General features: G+C 38.8%; 1 protein-coding gene and 1 pseudogene across 1 annotated transcript in view; one reads left to right on the top strand and one right to left on the bottom strand.

Moving 5' to 3' along the window:
- Positions 1-15,691, top strand: part of SHLD2 (shieldin complex subunit 2) — a 95,129-nt gene that overhangs the window by 17,568 nt on the left and 61,870 nt on the right. The window lies entirely within an intron of this gene.
- LOC132488071 (ubiquitin-like FUBI-ribosomal protein eS30 fusion protein) lies at positions 393-3,890 on the bottom strand (annotated as a pseudogene).

Raw genomic sequence — 15,691 nt, 5'->3', positions numbered from 1 at the left:
ATACTGATATGTGTGATTTCATTGTACAAACTAAGAACAATTTTGCTAGCAGGAAATATGACTTCGTTGTATGTTTAACCATTTCTGCCTCTCACAAAATGATAAATAACCTTTGAAAGAAATCACATTTCACACTTTTCCCATCTTTGACCACTAGGTCAGTTTGCTTTGTCTTGTCATCTAGTAGAACTTTAGCTCAAAGGCAAGTGGTATCAAGTAAGAGTTACGCAAAATTGACATACTCCATAAAGAAAACTTGGAAAATGTAGAGAAGTAGGAAGAAGGGTCACCTATGGCTCAAATCAACCATAGTTGACATTTGGGTGTTTGTTTATTTATTAATTTATTTTTTGTTTCTTGGTTTTTTGGGGGTTTTTTTTTTGATTGGGCTAAGTGGCTTTATTAGAGAAAGCCAAGATTACAAAGGACTTAAGAGTTGGCATTGGGGCCCTTCTTCTTGCCAAAGGTGGGCACAACATTGACAAAGCACTGGTTGTACTGCATACGCTTCTTGGCCCAGCTCATTTTCTTTTTCTCTTGTTTGGCCACCTTGGGAATCTGACCTCTTACTTTCCTGGCACGGGTCAGGGAACCATGGACTTTACCTCCAAACATGCGGCTGGCTACTTCCAGAGTGCTCAGAGTGCTCACAGCCTCCACCCCACACTGGCCCAGGGTAGCCTCATCCTGCAGGAGCAGGACCTGATCTTCTGGAGTGAGGCCCTCCAGCGAGGCTACATGAGCCTTGATCTGGGTGACTGTCACCTGGCCAGTCACCTGGAGAGTGTGTAGCTACTGTGCACAAACAGCTGCATGTTGGCAACTGAACCGCTTTACCACTGCTGCTAACGTGAAGATGGGGTTGAGAAAGGAAGGAACGAGGGTGTGCACGTCCTCTCTGCCTGCTGTGTGCCACGTCACTGGGTGTATTTTAATTTTTTTTTGCTATACGCGGGGCTCTCACTGTTGTGGCCTCTTCCGTTGCGGAGCACAGGCTCCGGACGCGCAGGCTCAGCAGCCATGGCTCACGGGCCCAGCCGCTCCGCGGCATGTGGGATCTTCCCAGACCGGGGCACGAACCCGTGTCCCCTGCACCGGCAGGCGGACTCTCAACTACTGCGCCACCAGGGAAGCCCTTTATTTTTTATTATTATTTTTTTAATTAATTATTTATTTTTGGCTGCATTGGGTCTTCATTGTTGCCTTCGGGCTTTCTCTAGTTGTGGCGAGCGGGGGCTACCCTTCGTTGCGGTGCGCGGGCTTCTTATTGCGGTGGCTTCTCTTGTTGCAGAGCACGGGCTCTAGGCTCACGGGCTTCAGTAGTTGTGGCACCAGGGCTCAGTGTTTGTGGCTCGCGGGCTCTAGAGTGCAGGCTCAGTAGTTGTGGCACACGGGCTTAGTTGCTCCGCGGCATGTGGGATCTTCCCGGACTAGGGCTTGAACCCGTGTCCCCTGCATTTGCAGGCAGATTCTTTTTTTTTTTTTCTTTTTTTTGCAGTACACGGGCCTCTCACTGTTGTGGCCTCTCCCATTGCAGAGCACAGGCTCCAGACACGCAGGCTCAGCAGCCATGGCTCACTGGCCCAGCCGCTCCGCGGCATGTGGGATCTTCCCAGACCGGGGCACGAACCCGTGTCCCCTGCATCGGCAGGCGGACTCTCAACCACTGCGCCACCAGGGAAGCCCTGCAGGCAGATTCTTAACCATTGCGCCACCAGGGAAGTCCTTGGCGTATTTTTAGATTTAGTTTTTGTCTTAAACTTTGATTACTTGGTGTTTTGTTGGCTTGTTTTAGAAAATTATGCTTATACTACAAAAATAAACTAGCAACTTGCTTTTTCGCATAGCATTATTCATAATTTTTCAAATATAATTTGTAATGACTGTGTAATGCAAGTAATGTACCACTCTTTGTTTAATCCTTCCACTAAAATTAGACTTATTTATTTATTTATGGCTGTACCACTCGGCTTGCGGGATCTTAGTTCCTGGACCAGAGATGGAACCTGGGCCCTCAGCAGTGAGAGCTCTGAGTCCTAACCACTGGAAATTCCCACCAGGGAATTCCCTAGACTTCTTCAGTATTTCTAATTTTCCACAATATTAAACAATGATGCAATATGTGTATTTAAGGTTTTATCTTATATTCTTATTTATTTATTTCCATAGTATAGATTCTTGGAAATTGATTTGTTTGATCAAAGGGTGTAAGCATTTCTGAAGATCCTGACACATACTGCTTAGAAAAAATTCTAAATGGAAGGGTAGCATGATCAGCACTCTGGTAATGACTGTAAATTTGCCAAATGGGCACAATAAATACCAAACAGAAAACACTCCATCATTTGAATATTGAATTCTATACAACAGATATGAGACTTAAATAGATGTATCTTGATAACGGAAACCATTCATGTCCTTATTCAAATGATTGCAGGCTGGGTGATGATGAATAGGTTCCACATAGTATCTTGGATAATTGAATGACTACTGTGATGAGATGTGATCACTTGAAGCCACTGAGGGCTCTGAGAATGGAAAATAAAACAATGCTCTATTCTACTACATGTACAGGTTCCAGGCACTGAACCCATGGGCTGGAATCTGTAAGGAGATATTACTGGCTTATTAAGGATACAACTCAGGAATAGCCAAGTAGAAGAGATGTGTAGGGTAAGGTATGGGGGAAGGGGCATGGAGCTTCCCATGCCTTCTTCCACATGCCACCCTTCCTGCACCTCGATGTGTTCACCAACTGGGGAGCACTAAACTTGTATTCTTTTTAAACAGGTTTAATTTTAGTGATGGAATTCTTTATTGTTTCTCATAGTGTTTTTTGTTTGTTTTGTTTTGATTTTAAAAGACATTAATCAGTCTTGAGGGATGGTCTGTGGAAAAGTGCGTTCTATCTATAAGTTTGGGAAACCATACTAGGTATATCCCTTGGCTCCTTGGAGATTCATGATGAGCATCAACTTTTATCAGGTTAATAAAGGCTCAGGGAAATGATGTTACTACTAATAATTTAACATTTATCAAGCACTTACTATTTTAAGGCTCTGTTCTAACAACCCCAGAATTTTTTTTGTAAACATCTTTATTGGAGTATAATTGCTTTACAATGGTGTGTTGGTTTCTGCTTTATAACAAAGTGTATCAGCTATACATATACATATATCCCCATATCTCAACCCCAGATGTTTTAATCTTTCTACTCTTTACAACAAATCTGTCTTTGCAATTGTCTCCTTTTTTTTTTTTTTACAGGTGGGAAACCTGAGACCCAGAGTAGTGAAATAACATGTTCCAAATCTCATGGCTAGGCCAGGAGGTGGAAGCGCAGGGATTCAAACCCAGATAGTCTGACTCCAGAGGGCTGCAGGCACTATGTTGTACTGTTTGTAACCAGCGAAGAAACTGGTTTAGTGTTAAGTCCGGCATTTCTCAAACTTGTTTGACTGTGTAAACTCATTATCTTTGAATATTTTTATAGGGATTAGTCTTCCATGAAGTTAACTCTGAAAAATGCTGCTTCGAGCCAGCCTACGCTGGTGATCTGCAGTCTTTCAAAAAGTGTTGCTTTAGAATAGAACTAGTTTTTTTTTTTTTTAACTTGGTTCTCTTTTGATAATATTAAATGTATACTTATTTATTTGTTACTTTTTTTCTACTCAAAAGCCTAATACTTTGACTTGAAGGTATTTTATATTCTCTTTCACAGTGACCGTCATAGGAATTTTTAAAAGGGCAACATCACTCTTTAGTACTTTTGAGGTACTAAAACAGTTCATAATCCAAATCATTATCTTACTCTGCTTTCTCTGCTCTAATACTATATTATCATAAAGTTTAAAAAATAAATTAAGAAACTGACAGGTATTTACCGCCATGGAGCGTTATAATAATTGACATCAGAGTTTGAACCTGCCTCTATTAGCTATGTAATCTTAGAAAAGGTACTTTATTTCTCAAAACTTCTGTTTCTTCCTCTAAAAGGTTAAGGTGGCTGTGAGAATAAAATGTAGTATCTGGCACATAGAAGGGTCACAGTAAATGTTAATACCCTTATTTTATTTTTCTTAAGTTATCTCGACTCTATATACCATTAATGATTATGAAAATAGTTGGAAAAGAAAAATCAGTTTTAAATTTGAACTGTCTCAGCATTATGCTGATATCAGCTACATTTCTGATAAAGTAATGTTGTCATGATACAGGTTGTATGGGAGTTAAAACCAGTTTCCTTACGGCTTTCCAACTGACATAATAAGCAAAACCTGACTAGGCAAACATAGACCTATTTATTAGATCACTTATTATTAATGTTAAACTAGCTTTGGTGCTGACTTTTCCTGTTCTTTTTGAAATTTCACTGTTGTCATTTAAAATCTGACCTTCAAAAGCTTTGTAAAATGCTTAATGGTTTAAATTATCCTTCAGAACATAAGAAATATATTTTCCAAAGTGGTGTTCTCTATCTAGCAATATGGTCAAAATCATGCAGGAGGACAGAATTGCTTATATTTTCACATTATCTACTGGAGGTTTATTCAGTTTTTATGGCAATCAACTTCTGGCTTTAGGGACAGTACTTAACATGTATAACCAAAGCATGAATAATCATTTAAAACAAAGCTATTAAAAGAAAAATCTGGGGATTTTTCAATTTCACAGTGATTTACTGCCTAAGCAAAAAGAAGATGGGTTTGGTTTGAGCTGTATGTGAGAGATCTCTAATATTCTATTCTACGTGCCTCATATATCCCTGGTACATAGTAAACACTCAGTAAATATTTATTGACCGACTGAATTTGGTTTCTAGTCCCAACTATGTGCCTTGCAACTTCTGTAACCTTGGACCTTCTTGCACCTTCTAAACTTCAGTTTCTTCTTATGTAAAAAAGGAGGCATCAATATTTACTTCCCAGTATTGTTGTAACAATCAAGTGTTCATGCATTAAAATAGCCAGTCCCAGCACATGGCACATAGTAGGCAAACAGTGCACTGCATGTTTCCCCAGACACATCACTTCATTCTTCAGTAATGTTCTTTTCAAGCACTCTTTTTCTTTTTCATTACCTAAACATTTAGAAGCTGTATTCAAGAGATAAGATGAATGTTTGCCAATTAAACTGAAATTATATTCCTTTGTAGCCCACACTTGGAATGTTTTAGCAAAAATGATTGTATGTCTGACAGACCTTGGTTTGAATCCTGGCTTTGCAGCGTACTAGTGTTGTGACCTTAGGGAAGTTACTTAACCTCCCTGTAAGGTATTGTGAGCTGAAATGAATTAAATATATAAAGCCTCTAGTTCCATTGCCTGGTTCGCATAGACCCCAAATAGATGTCATTATTTTAAGTTGAAACTGTTATTTAATCTGATAATTTACATAATTAATTCATGTAGATTGAGAGCCTACTCTACTCAAATGCCATTAAGAGCAAGCAGGAAGATTGTGAATGGACATTGGGCAAATTATTATGTAGGCGACTGAATTTTACCTTGCCTAGAATCAGGTTCAGCAGAAGTGGTGTTTTCTATTATATTTGAGGTAAAATAAATTAATGGGCTATTATTGCATTTGGCATGGCCTTTTTTTTTTTTGGATGTTGCTTTTCTGTACTGAATATCAAAATTTTAAAAAATGAATGTCAGAGATAGCTTCATGAGGGCTAAAGCAGACCAGGTACATTTCGCTGTCTAAAAAGTTTTTTTGGGGACTTCCCTGGTAGTCCAGTGGTAAAGAATCCGCCATACAATGCAGGGAACGCGGGTTTGATCCCTGGTCAGGGAACTAAGATCCCACATGCCACGGGGCAACTAAGCCCGCACACCACAACTTCTGAGCTAGCGCGTCTCAACTAGAGAGCCTGTGTGCCGCAAACTACAGAGCCCACGTGCCCTGGAGCCTGCGCACCACAACTAGAGAAGAGGAAAAAAACCCCTCATGCCACAACTAGGGAGAAGCCCGCACACCGCAACAAAGATCCCGTGTGCTGCAACTAAGACCCAACACAGCCAAAAACAAATAAAGTAAATAAATCTTAAATAAATAAATAATAAATAAAAAGTATTTCGGGACTTCCCTGGTGGCGCAGTGGTTAAGAATCCACCTGCCAGTGCAGGGGACACGGGTTCAAGCCCTGGTCTGGGAAGATCCCACATGCTGCGGAGCAACTAACCCCGTGAGCCACAACTACTGAGCCCACATGCCACAACTACTGAAGACCATGCACCTAGAGCCTGTGCTCAACAACAAGAGAAGCCACTGCAATGAGAAGCCCGTGCACCACAACGAAGAGTAGCCCCCGCTCACCACAACTATAGAAAGCCCGCACACAGCAATGAAGACCCAATGCAGCCCCAAAATAATAATAATAATAAATAAATAAATAAAATAAAAGTTTTTCATCTTTTGCTGATCTTCTTCATTAGAAATAAACATGTTCCTCTCCTGTACTAAAATTCAACATACAATATTGGTAATCCAAATTTAATAAAACATTCTACCTATTTTAAAACTCACTTGACTTGTTTAGATATTATATAAAATTGATTCCTACCCTGGCAGACTAAGCATTGCAAAGCTGGCGATAAAAGATTTTTATGTGAATTCCTGACAAATAGAAAAGCTTAAGGATGGTATTGGGCATTATAGAAAAAGGTTTATTTCTGAAAATGTTTCTAGGGACTTCCCTGGTGGTCCAGTGGCTAAGACTCCATGCTCCCAACGCAGGGGGCCCGGGTTCGATCCCTGGTCAAGGAACTAGATCCCACATGCCCAACTAAGAATTTGTGTGCCACAACTAAAGATCCCGTATGCCACAGCTAAAGATCCTGTATGAGGCAACAAAGATCCCGCACAAGGCGTGGAAGATCCTGCATGCCACAACTAAGACCTGGCACAACCAAGATAAATAAATATATAAATAAAAATGTTTCTAATGTCCATATCAAATTAACAATAAGATTTTTAAAGAAATACCAAAATAATCATCATTTATTTTGGAAGTTAACTTTCTCTGATAAGATGTTAACATCTGTTTTTTGTTTTGTAGGGTTTCTTTCATTAATTAAAGTATAATTCACATAGCATAAAAGTTTCAGTGGCTTTGAGTATAATCAGTGTTGTGCAACCATCACCATTATCTAGTTCCAGAACTTTTTCATCGCCCTCAAAGGAAACCCCTCTTAAGTTTTCCCCCTTCTCCTAGCCCCTGGCAGCCATATCTCTGTTTATATCTCTATGGAGTTGCCTATTCTGAGTAATTTATATAAATAGAATCATACGATATATTGCCTTATGTGTCTGGTTCCTTTAATGTAGCGTGTTTTCAGAGTTTACCTGTGATGTGGCATATCAGTAATTTGTAGCTCTTCTGGGCTGAATAATATTCCATTGTGAGGATATACCACATTTGGTTCATTCATTCATCAGTTGATGGATGTTTGGGTTGTTTCCACTTTTCGACTGATAGGAATGATGGTGCTATGAACATTCATTTACAGGTTTTTGTGGACGTATGTTTTCAGTTCTCCTTGGTGTATACCTAGGATGTAATTACTGGGTTATATGATATCTCTATGTTTAACTTTTTGAGAAACTGTCAAACAGTTTTTCCGAAGCAGCTGCATCACGTTATGTAGTTTTTAATGTTATTTAAGATACTTGGAAGAAATGAGAGAAAAGTTTATGAAAATGTTAACCTAAGCATGTTACTACTCATGAGAGTCATTCTGGCAAGCCACGTGGAAGTCTCAATTTGCCTCATTTGCTTTTCAGAATGAAAACATTAAAATATAAAACCTACACTATAGAGGTGGCGTCAGTTTTTATTCTCTCTTGTTCCTTCACCCACCCACTTCTCCTAAAAGTTTGGAATATGCTTGGAATTAATGCTGTTTACTTTCACCTAAGGATAGGTGTCTAAAAGTGACATATTAAGTTTCCTGCTTTGCTTTTCCTTAATGAGTTTCATATTTTATTATATAGTTTACTAAAGCAGAGAAACTGATCTGGTCTTTCTACAGAAAACATTCTTAATCAAAATTCAAAATAAAAAAACAATTTAAAAATTAAAAGTAGATTTAATTGCTTATGTTTAAATTTTCTTGGATATAAAAATATTTTTCAAAAATATCACATAAAGACCTTACTTAAAAATCTTTGTGTAAAAAATGTTGTGTTAATGTAGTGGGTGCTTTAGAGATGCTTTTGTCTCCTCTTGTTCTCACTAGTCATTATCAACTATTCAAACACACTCCTATTCTAACAAATATTTATACAACCTTCATAAATTTACATGAAGTGAAATCATTATAAAGAAATAAAGTATATTGGTTTCATTGGGAAAATAGACTTTCAAAGCAGAAAGGGTATTTATGGAGTAATTTCTAATGCTAGATTGGAGCTTACATTCTTTTCATGCCTTTCTCATTTAAGGTGACACTCCACATGAATTTTATGTTTGTAAGAAGAAATGTGATTATCAGTCATTCCATAAAGGTTGATGTGAACCCTGGCTCTCTAGGATAAATTAATCTTTATTTCTGTAAGGATGTATCATAGAGATTGAGTTGTTTTCTTTGAGTAATGAAAAATTAAGGGGTTTCTTTTTTAGGTAAACTCAGGTTTTAAACTATAGAAGTCAGCTTTGCAATGTGGACATCGAATTCATTGTTTACTAAATTCTGTAATGTTAACCTATAATTTTCAGTTGTTTTGCAATTATTTTTGTTCTTAACATAATTTATGTTATTGGGTTGGGTAATTTTATCTACTTTTATTTCTGGATGTCTAAGTATAGGTAGTTGCATTTGAACTAGAGAAATGTTGGGTTTTAAACAGAATTTCTCTCTGAATATTGAATCTTGTTTTTTTCTTTGGCCATGCTGCACCTGGCATCCAGAATCTTAGTTCCCTGACCAGGGATCGAACCTGTGCCCCCTGCAGTGGAAGCATGGAGTCTTAACCACTGGACCGCCAGGGAAGTCCCTGAGTATTGAATCTTTTAATAAGTTTTTTTTATTACATTTTTTGTTCCATTGTATTAATTTTTCAGTTGATAACCTTTGGTACTGACTATAAGTAGTATAGAAACTGCTTTCTACCTCAAGAAAATTTAAAAATAAATTTTAGATTAAAAAATCGACCTCAAGGGCTTCCTTAGTGGTGCAGTGGTTGAGAGTCCGCCTGCCAATGCAGGGGACACAGGTTCGTGCCCCGGTCCAGGAGGATCCCACATGCCGCCGAGCGGCTGGGCCCGTGAGAGATGGCCGCTGAGCCTGCGCATCCGGAGCCTGTGCTCCGCAACAGGAGAGGCCACAACAGTGAGAGGCCCGCATACTGCAAAAAAAAAAATTAAAGAAAAATTTTTTTAATCGACCTCAAAAAATTAAAAATAGAATTACTGTGTGATTCAGCAATTCCACTTTGGGAAACATATTCTAAAGAAGTGAAATCCCTGTCTTGAAGAGATATCTGCACCCCCATGTTCATTGTAGCATTATTTATAATAGCCAAGACATGGAAATAACCTAGGTGTTCATTGATGGCTGAATGGATAAAGAAAATGTGGTGTATGGGACTTCCCTGGTGGTGCAGTGGTTAAGAATCCGCCTGCCAATGCAGGGGATACGGGTTTGAGCCCTGGTCTGGGAAGATCCCACATGCCGTGGAGCAACTAAGCCCGTGCGCCACTACTGAGCCGGCGCCCTAGACCCTGAGAACCACAACTACTGAAGCCTGTGCTCTAGAGCCTGCGAGCTACAACTACTGAGCCCACGTGCCACAACTACTGAGCCCATGTGCCACAACTACTGAGCCTGTGTTCTAGAGCCCGTGAGCCACAACTACTGAGGCCCACGCACCTAGAGCCCTGGTCTGCAACAAGAGAAGCCACCACAACGAGAAGCCCGCGCACCACAACGAAGAGCAGACCCCACTCGATGCAAGTAGAGAAAGCCCATGCGCAGCAACGAAAACCCAACACAGCCAAAAATAAATAAATAACTTAATTAATTACAAAAAAAAATACTGACTTGGACCTGGGAGGCCAAATCATTTAAAAAAAAAAAAAAGAAAAGAAAATGTGGTGTGTATATATACAATGGGGTATTATTCAACCGTAAAAATAAGGAGGGCTTCCCTGGTGGCGCAGTGGTTGAGAGTCCACCTGCCGATGCAGGGGACACGGGTTCATGCCCCGGTCCGGAAAGATCCCACATGCCGCGGAGCGGCTAGGCCTGTGAGCCATGGCCGCTGAGCCTGCGCGTCCGGAGCCTGTGCTCCGCAACGGGAGCAACAATATGGATGGGCCTCAAGGGCATTATGCTAAGTAAAATAAGGCAGACCGAGAAAGACAAATACTTTATGATATCACTTAAATGTGGAATCTAAAAAAACTGAAGGCACAGAAACAGAGAACAGATTGGTGGTTGTCAGGGGGTGGGCATGGGGAGATAGGGGAAGGTGGTCAAAAGGTACAGATGTCAGTTATGAGATAAGTTCTGGAGATGTAATGTACAGCATGGTGACTATAGTTAACAGTACTACATTAAATATTTAAAAATTGCAAACAGAGTAAATCTTAAGCGTTCTCATCACAAGAAAAAGAATTTATAACTGTGAGGTGATGGTTGTTAACTTATTGTGGTAATCATTTTGTAATATATACATATATCTAATTATTATACCCTATACCTTAAACTAATGCAATGTTATATGTCAATTATATCTCAATAAAACTGTGGGGGGGCAGTCCTCCCAGATAAGATATTGATGGCTGCAATTTTTATATAAGATATTGGTGAAGGGAAAAAAGCAGGGAATTTTGGAGGTCAAGTTTCATATTATGAAACCCAACTTAGTGATTTATACATACTTCAAAGCAGTATGAGTGATCTGTGACCAAAATGTGATTTCTAGGCGAAATGACTATTATGTAGATGGAGTATCTGCCCAGGCTTTATTGTTCTTGGTGTTCAAACTCTGATCTTGTTGCCAAGATAAAGGAAAATATTCCTTCAATTGCAAATTGTAGTGTATTTCTCCATAAAAAGAGTTTAGTTCAAATAGTACTCTTAATTCTAGTTATTCATTTGTTAAATAAATATTTTAAGCTTCTAATAGAAGTCAGGTACTCTGTTACATATTGTTTATGTTTACAAGGATCCAAAGATGAATAAAACAAAGTGTGGGACAACTCAATCTCAAGTAACTATTTTTTTGCTAGCTGTTAGAGCACAAAAGAAGAGATTGAAAGCCACCTAACATGGTTATATTTATTCTTCTCTTTTTTCCATGGTTCTTAGGTATGTATGGATTAAATTGGCCTTTATTTCTTGCCCAGGATCTCAACTTTATTTCATACTTTTTTCCTTTGGAAAAATGTTTCTCAGGTTTTATAACAAAGTAGAACTGAACTTGGAGAGCACAGTCTGCATAAGTTGGAGACTTTCTCTCTTTAGAAGTGGAAAAATGGCTGGTCTCAGCATTACTGAGTTAATGTATAGTTAGGATCAAGTTTTCAGTTCTAATTGCTGACTTACTTAGTGAGTGAATGATTGATCATAATCAACTAAGAAGTGTAAGATAAAGCCTGGTATCCTGAGTAGTTTTTCAGGTACAGTTAGTTCTTCAGAATGATAAGCATCTTTACAGACAACCTTCATTAATTGTTATTTCTGTTTCTCTTGGGTCATCAGACAGTTTATCTTCTTCCCCCCACAGCCCCCCCTTTTTGGAGATATGTAAAAGGGTTAGAGGCCTTGATGTTTGCATAGACAAGGTATGCATTCAAATAAACTTTTCAGTATCATTGTGACAATTAAATTGAATGATTTGAAATAAAAAATAATTTCAGTTATTTAAAAAGAGTAAAGTATTAACTGTGTTAATATTTATTTTTAACACTGCTGTAAGCACTTTATGTTCATTATTGGGTTGAAGCCTCATTAGAGTCCTGGGAGAGGGATACTGTTACACACACTTTATAGACGGGGGAACTGAAGCACAGAAACCTAGGGATTTCTGCTCTTGATGTCATGCATTTGATAAGAGTTATGATAGCAAGGCATAATGTTGCTTTTTTCTTGCCCTTTTCCACCCATCAAATGCATTCGTTTGTGTTGTTTTCTATTTTGCAGGACAATTTTGTTAGACTTCTTGGTTTCCAGAGGTCACATTTAGTTGTCAAGATGGTTTTATGTCCTTGGGAAATCCTTAAGTACCTTATTTCCTTATCTTCCATATTTTTCTTCTTCAGAGTTATACAGTTTAACAAGCCAAGTAGTTTGTCAGGGATTGTCCAGACAGACAGTACTTCTTGGTCCCCACCTTCACTTCCCCTTCTCATAGGTAACCACTCTCAACTCCTAGCTGTTTTGTATTTACCTGTGATTTTTCAAGTAATGTATTTGATGCTTTCAGTTTAGGACATAACTTGTTTTTATGTTTTTTTGTGTCCTTATCACTAACTCAACTCAAAATTTGCTACCAGTTGCCTAAATTTCCTGTTTTCTTTCACATAATTTATTCTGTCAGTGTCATCATCTCAGAGAAGTCCCTCCAGAGTAACATGCTCCAGTCTGGAGTGGTTTCTGTTTTATCGTAGTGCCCAGCTATCATTCTAGGCATTTCCTTTTCTTCTGTGTTGGATCTTTTGTTTCTTCTGTTCTATGTCTTCCTCTTTCTTGGTTTACTCCCACAATTTGCTGAAGAAAAGGTGAATGGGAGGCAAATTATTTGATATGTTGCATTTCTGAAAATGCCTTTATTTTCCTCTTAACCTTGACAAATAATTTGGCCTGAGTATAACATTCAGATTGGGAATCAATGCTGTTATAAGGTTCTAAGAACAGGTTAAGTGGTACTGTCATTCTTTGTTATCCCCGGGGAGTGGTTCCAGGACCTCCCTTGGATACCAAAATCCTCACATTTCTCAAGTCCACTATGTAAAATGGCACAGTATTTGTATGTAACCTATGCACATCCTCCTGTATACTTTAAATCATCTCTAGATTACTTATAATACCTAATACAAGGTAAATGCTATGTAAATAGTTGTGAACACAATGTAAATACTATGTTAATAGTTGCTGGCATGCAACAAATTCAAGTTTTGCTTTTTGGAACTTTTCTGGATTTTTTTTTTTTTTTGATCTGCAGTTGTTTGAGTCTGCAGATATGGAACCCATGTATATGGCAGGCTGGCTGTATGTTATTTGAAGACTGTGTAAAGTTAAAGATGTAAATTGAAAATCCTACAGCAATGGCTAAAAAACCAGTACAAAGCACAAGTGAAACAAATAGTAGTGCCATAAAGCACTGTTTGCAGGGAAACATTGCATTAGATTCTTATATTAGGAAAGAAGAAAGGTCTCAAATCAATGGTCTAAACCAGAGATCAGCAAACTTCAGCTTGTAGGCCACATCCAGCCCATCACATGTTCCTGTGTGGCTTGTGACCTAGAATGGTTTATATGTAATAAAATGGCTGAAAAAGAATCAAAAGGAGACTAATATTTTGTGACATGTGAAAATAGGAAAATCAAATTTCGGTGACCATAAAGTTTTATTGGAACATAGCCATGCTCATTTGTTTATGTATTGTCCATGGCTGCTTTCTTGCTACATCCACAGTGTACAGTAATTGTAACAGACTGTATGACCTGCAAAGCGTAAAATACTTACTTTGTGACCTGTTGTAGAAAACATTTGCCAACCTTAGCTATGGATCCTAAAGATTTTAAAGCAGTAATATGGATATATGTTTCTCTTTCACCACCTTTATTCAACATTGAGCTAGTGGTCCTAGAAAGTGTAATAAGTCAAGAAAAAGAACATAATTAAGCATAAAAATTAGAAAAGAAGTAAAACTGTTACTTACATATGACATGATTGTATACATGGAAAACCGTATGGAATCTACAGAAAACAATTTTTTTTTTTTTTTTTTTTTTTTTTTGTGGTACGCGGGCCTCTCACTGTTGTGGCCTCTCCCATTGCGGAGCACAGGCTCCGGACGCGCAGGCTCAGCGGCCATGGCTCACGGGCCTAGCCGCTCCGCAGCATGTGGGATCTTCCCAGACCGGGCATGAACCCGTGTCCCCTGCATCGGCAGGCGGACTCTCAACCACTGCGCCACCAGGGAAGCCCCAGAAAACAATTTTAATAAGTGAATTTAGTAAAATCACTATATTAAAATAATTTGTAGTTCTCTATATTAGCAATGAACTATTTGAAAACTGAAATAAAAACTGTTATTTCTGATAGCATTAAAAAAAAGCAAATACCTATGAATAAATCTAACTAAGGATATGCTCTTAACACTGAAAAGGTAGAAACATTGCTAATGTAAGTTTAAAAAGAACCCTAGATAAATGGAGATATTCCATATTCATGGATTGGAAGACTCAACATTATTATTATTTTTTTTTTTCTTTTTGCGGTATGTGGGCCTCTCACTGTTGTGGCCTCTCCCGTTGCGGAGCACAGGCTCCGGATGCGCAGGCCCAGCGGCCATGGCTCACGGGCCCAGCCGCTCCGCGGCATATGGGATCCTCCCAGACCGGGGCACGAACCCGTATCCCCTGCATCGGCAGGCGGACTCTTAACCACTGCGCCACCAGGGAGGCCCTTCAACATTATTAAGATGGAATTCTCTCTAAATTGACCGATAGATTCAATTCAGTCTTCTTTAACATCCTAGTAGGCTTTGTTTGAAGAAATAGATAAGACGATTCTATAAACTTACCAAGATGTAAAGGTCTAAGAATAGCCAAAATAATTTTGAAAAAGACAGTTGGAGGACTTTTGTTTACTGATGTCAGGATTTTCCACAAAGCTACAGTAATCAAGACAGTGTAGTGTTGGCATAAGGATAGACATTTAGATCAGTGATACACAATAGAGATCTCAGAAATAGACTCATACATTTTCCCACCAAAGTGCCAAGTCAGTACAATGGGAGAAAGAAAGACAAACGTTGCTCTAACTTGATATCTATATGGAAAACAATAAACTATCACCTCAACTCATTCCATACACAGAAACTAATTTGCAGTGGATCATATATCTAAGATGCAAAAGCAAAAACGATACAACTTCTGTATTATCTCTCACTTCATAACAAATTTCCCAATACTTCCTGGCTTAAAGTAACAAATATTTATTATGTTACAGTTACTCTGTGTCAGGAACACAGGAAGAATTTACCTAGGTAATTCTAGCACAGAGTCTCTCATCCGGTTGTAGCCAAGATTTTAGCAAGAGTGTAATCATCTGAAGGCTTGACTGGGGCTGGAGAATCCCCTTCTAAGATGGCTTATGTCCCAGGGCTATTGGCCAGAGGCCTCAGCTCTTCACTGGCTATTGGCTGGGGACTCAGTTCTTCACCACATGAGCCTATTTTTAGGGCTGTTTGAGTGCCCTCATAACACGGCAGCTGACTTCCCTCAGAGTAAGTGATCAAAGAGGGAGCACAAGGAGGAAGTGGCATTGCCTTTTATGACAAAGTCTTGGGAGTCACATACCATCACTTCCACCATATTCTACTCATTACTCCAGCTCATGTTTAAGGGTAGAGGAATTAAGCCTCACCTCCTGAAGGGAGGAGTATCAAATAATTTGTGGACATACTTTTAAAATTTCAAAGCTTCTAGAAGAAAAAAAAAGAATATCCCTA

This window comes from Mesoplodon densirostris, chromosome 1, assembly GCF_025265405.1.
Source record: "Mesoplodon densirostris isolate mMesDen1 chromosome 1, mMesDen1 primary haplotype, whole genome shotgun sequence".
Lineage (NCBI taxonomy): Eukaryota > Metazoa > Chordata > Mammalia > Artiodactyla > Ziphiidae > Mesoplodon > Mesoplodon densirostris.
The sequence above is the reverse complement of the archived record's forward strand: the minus strand, read 5'-3'. Positions and strand labels throughout refer to the sequence as shown.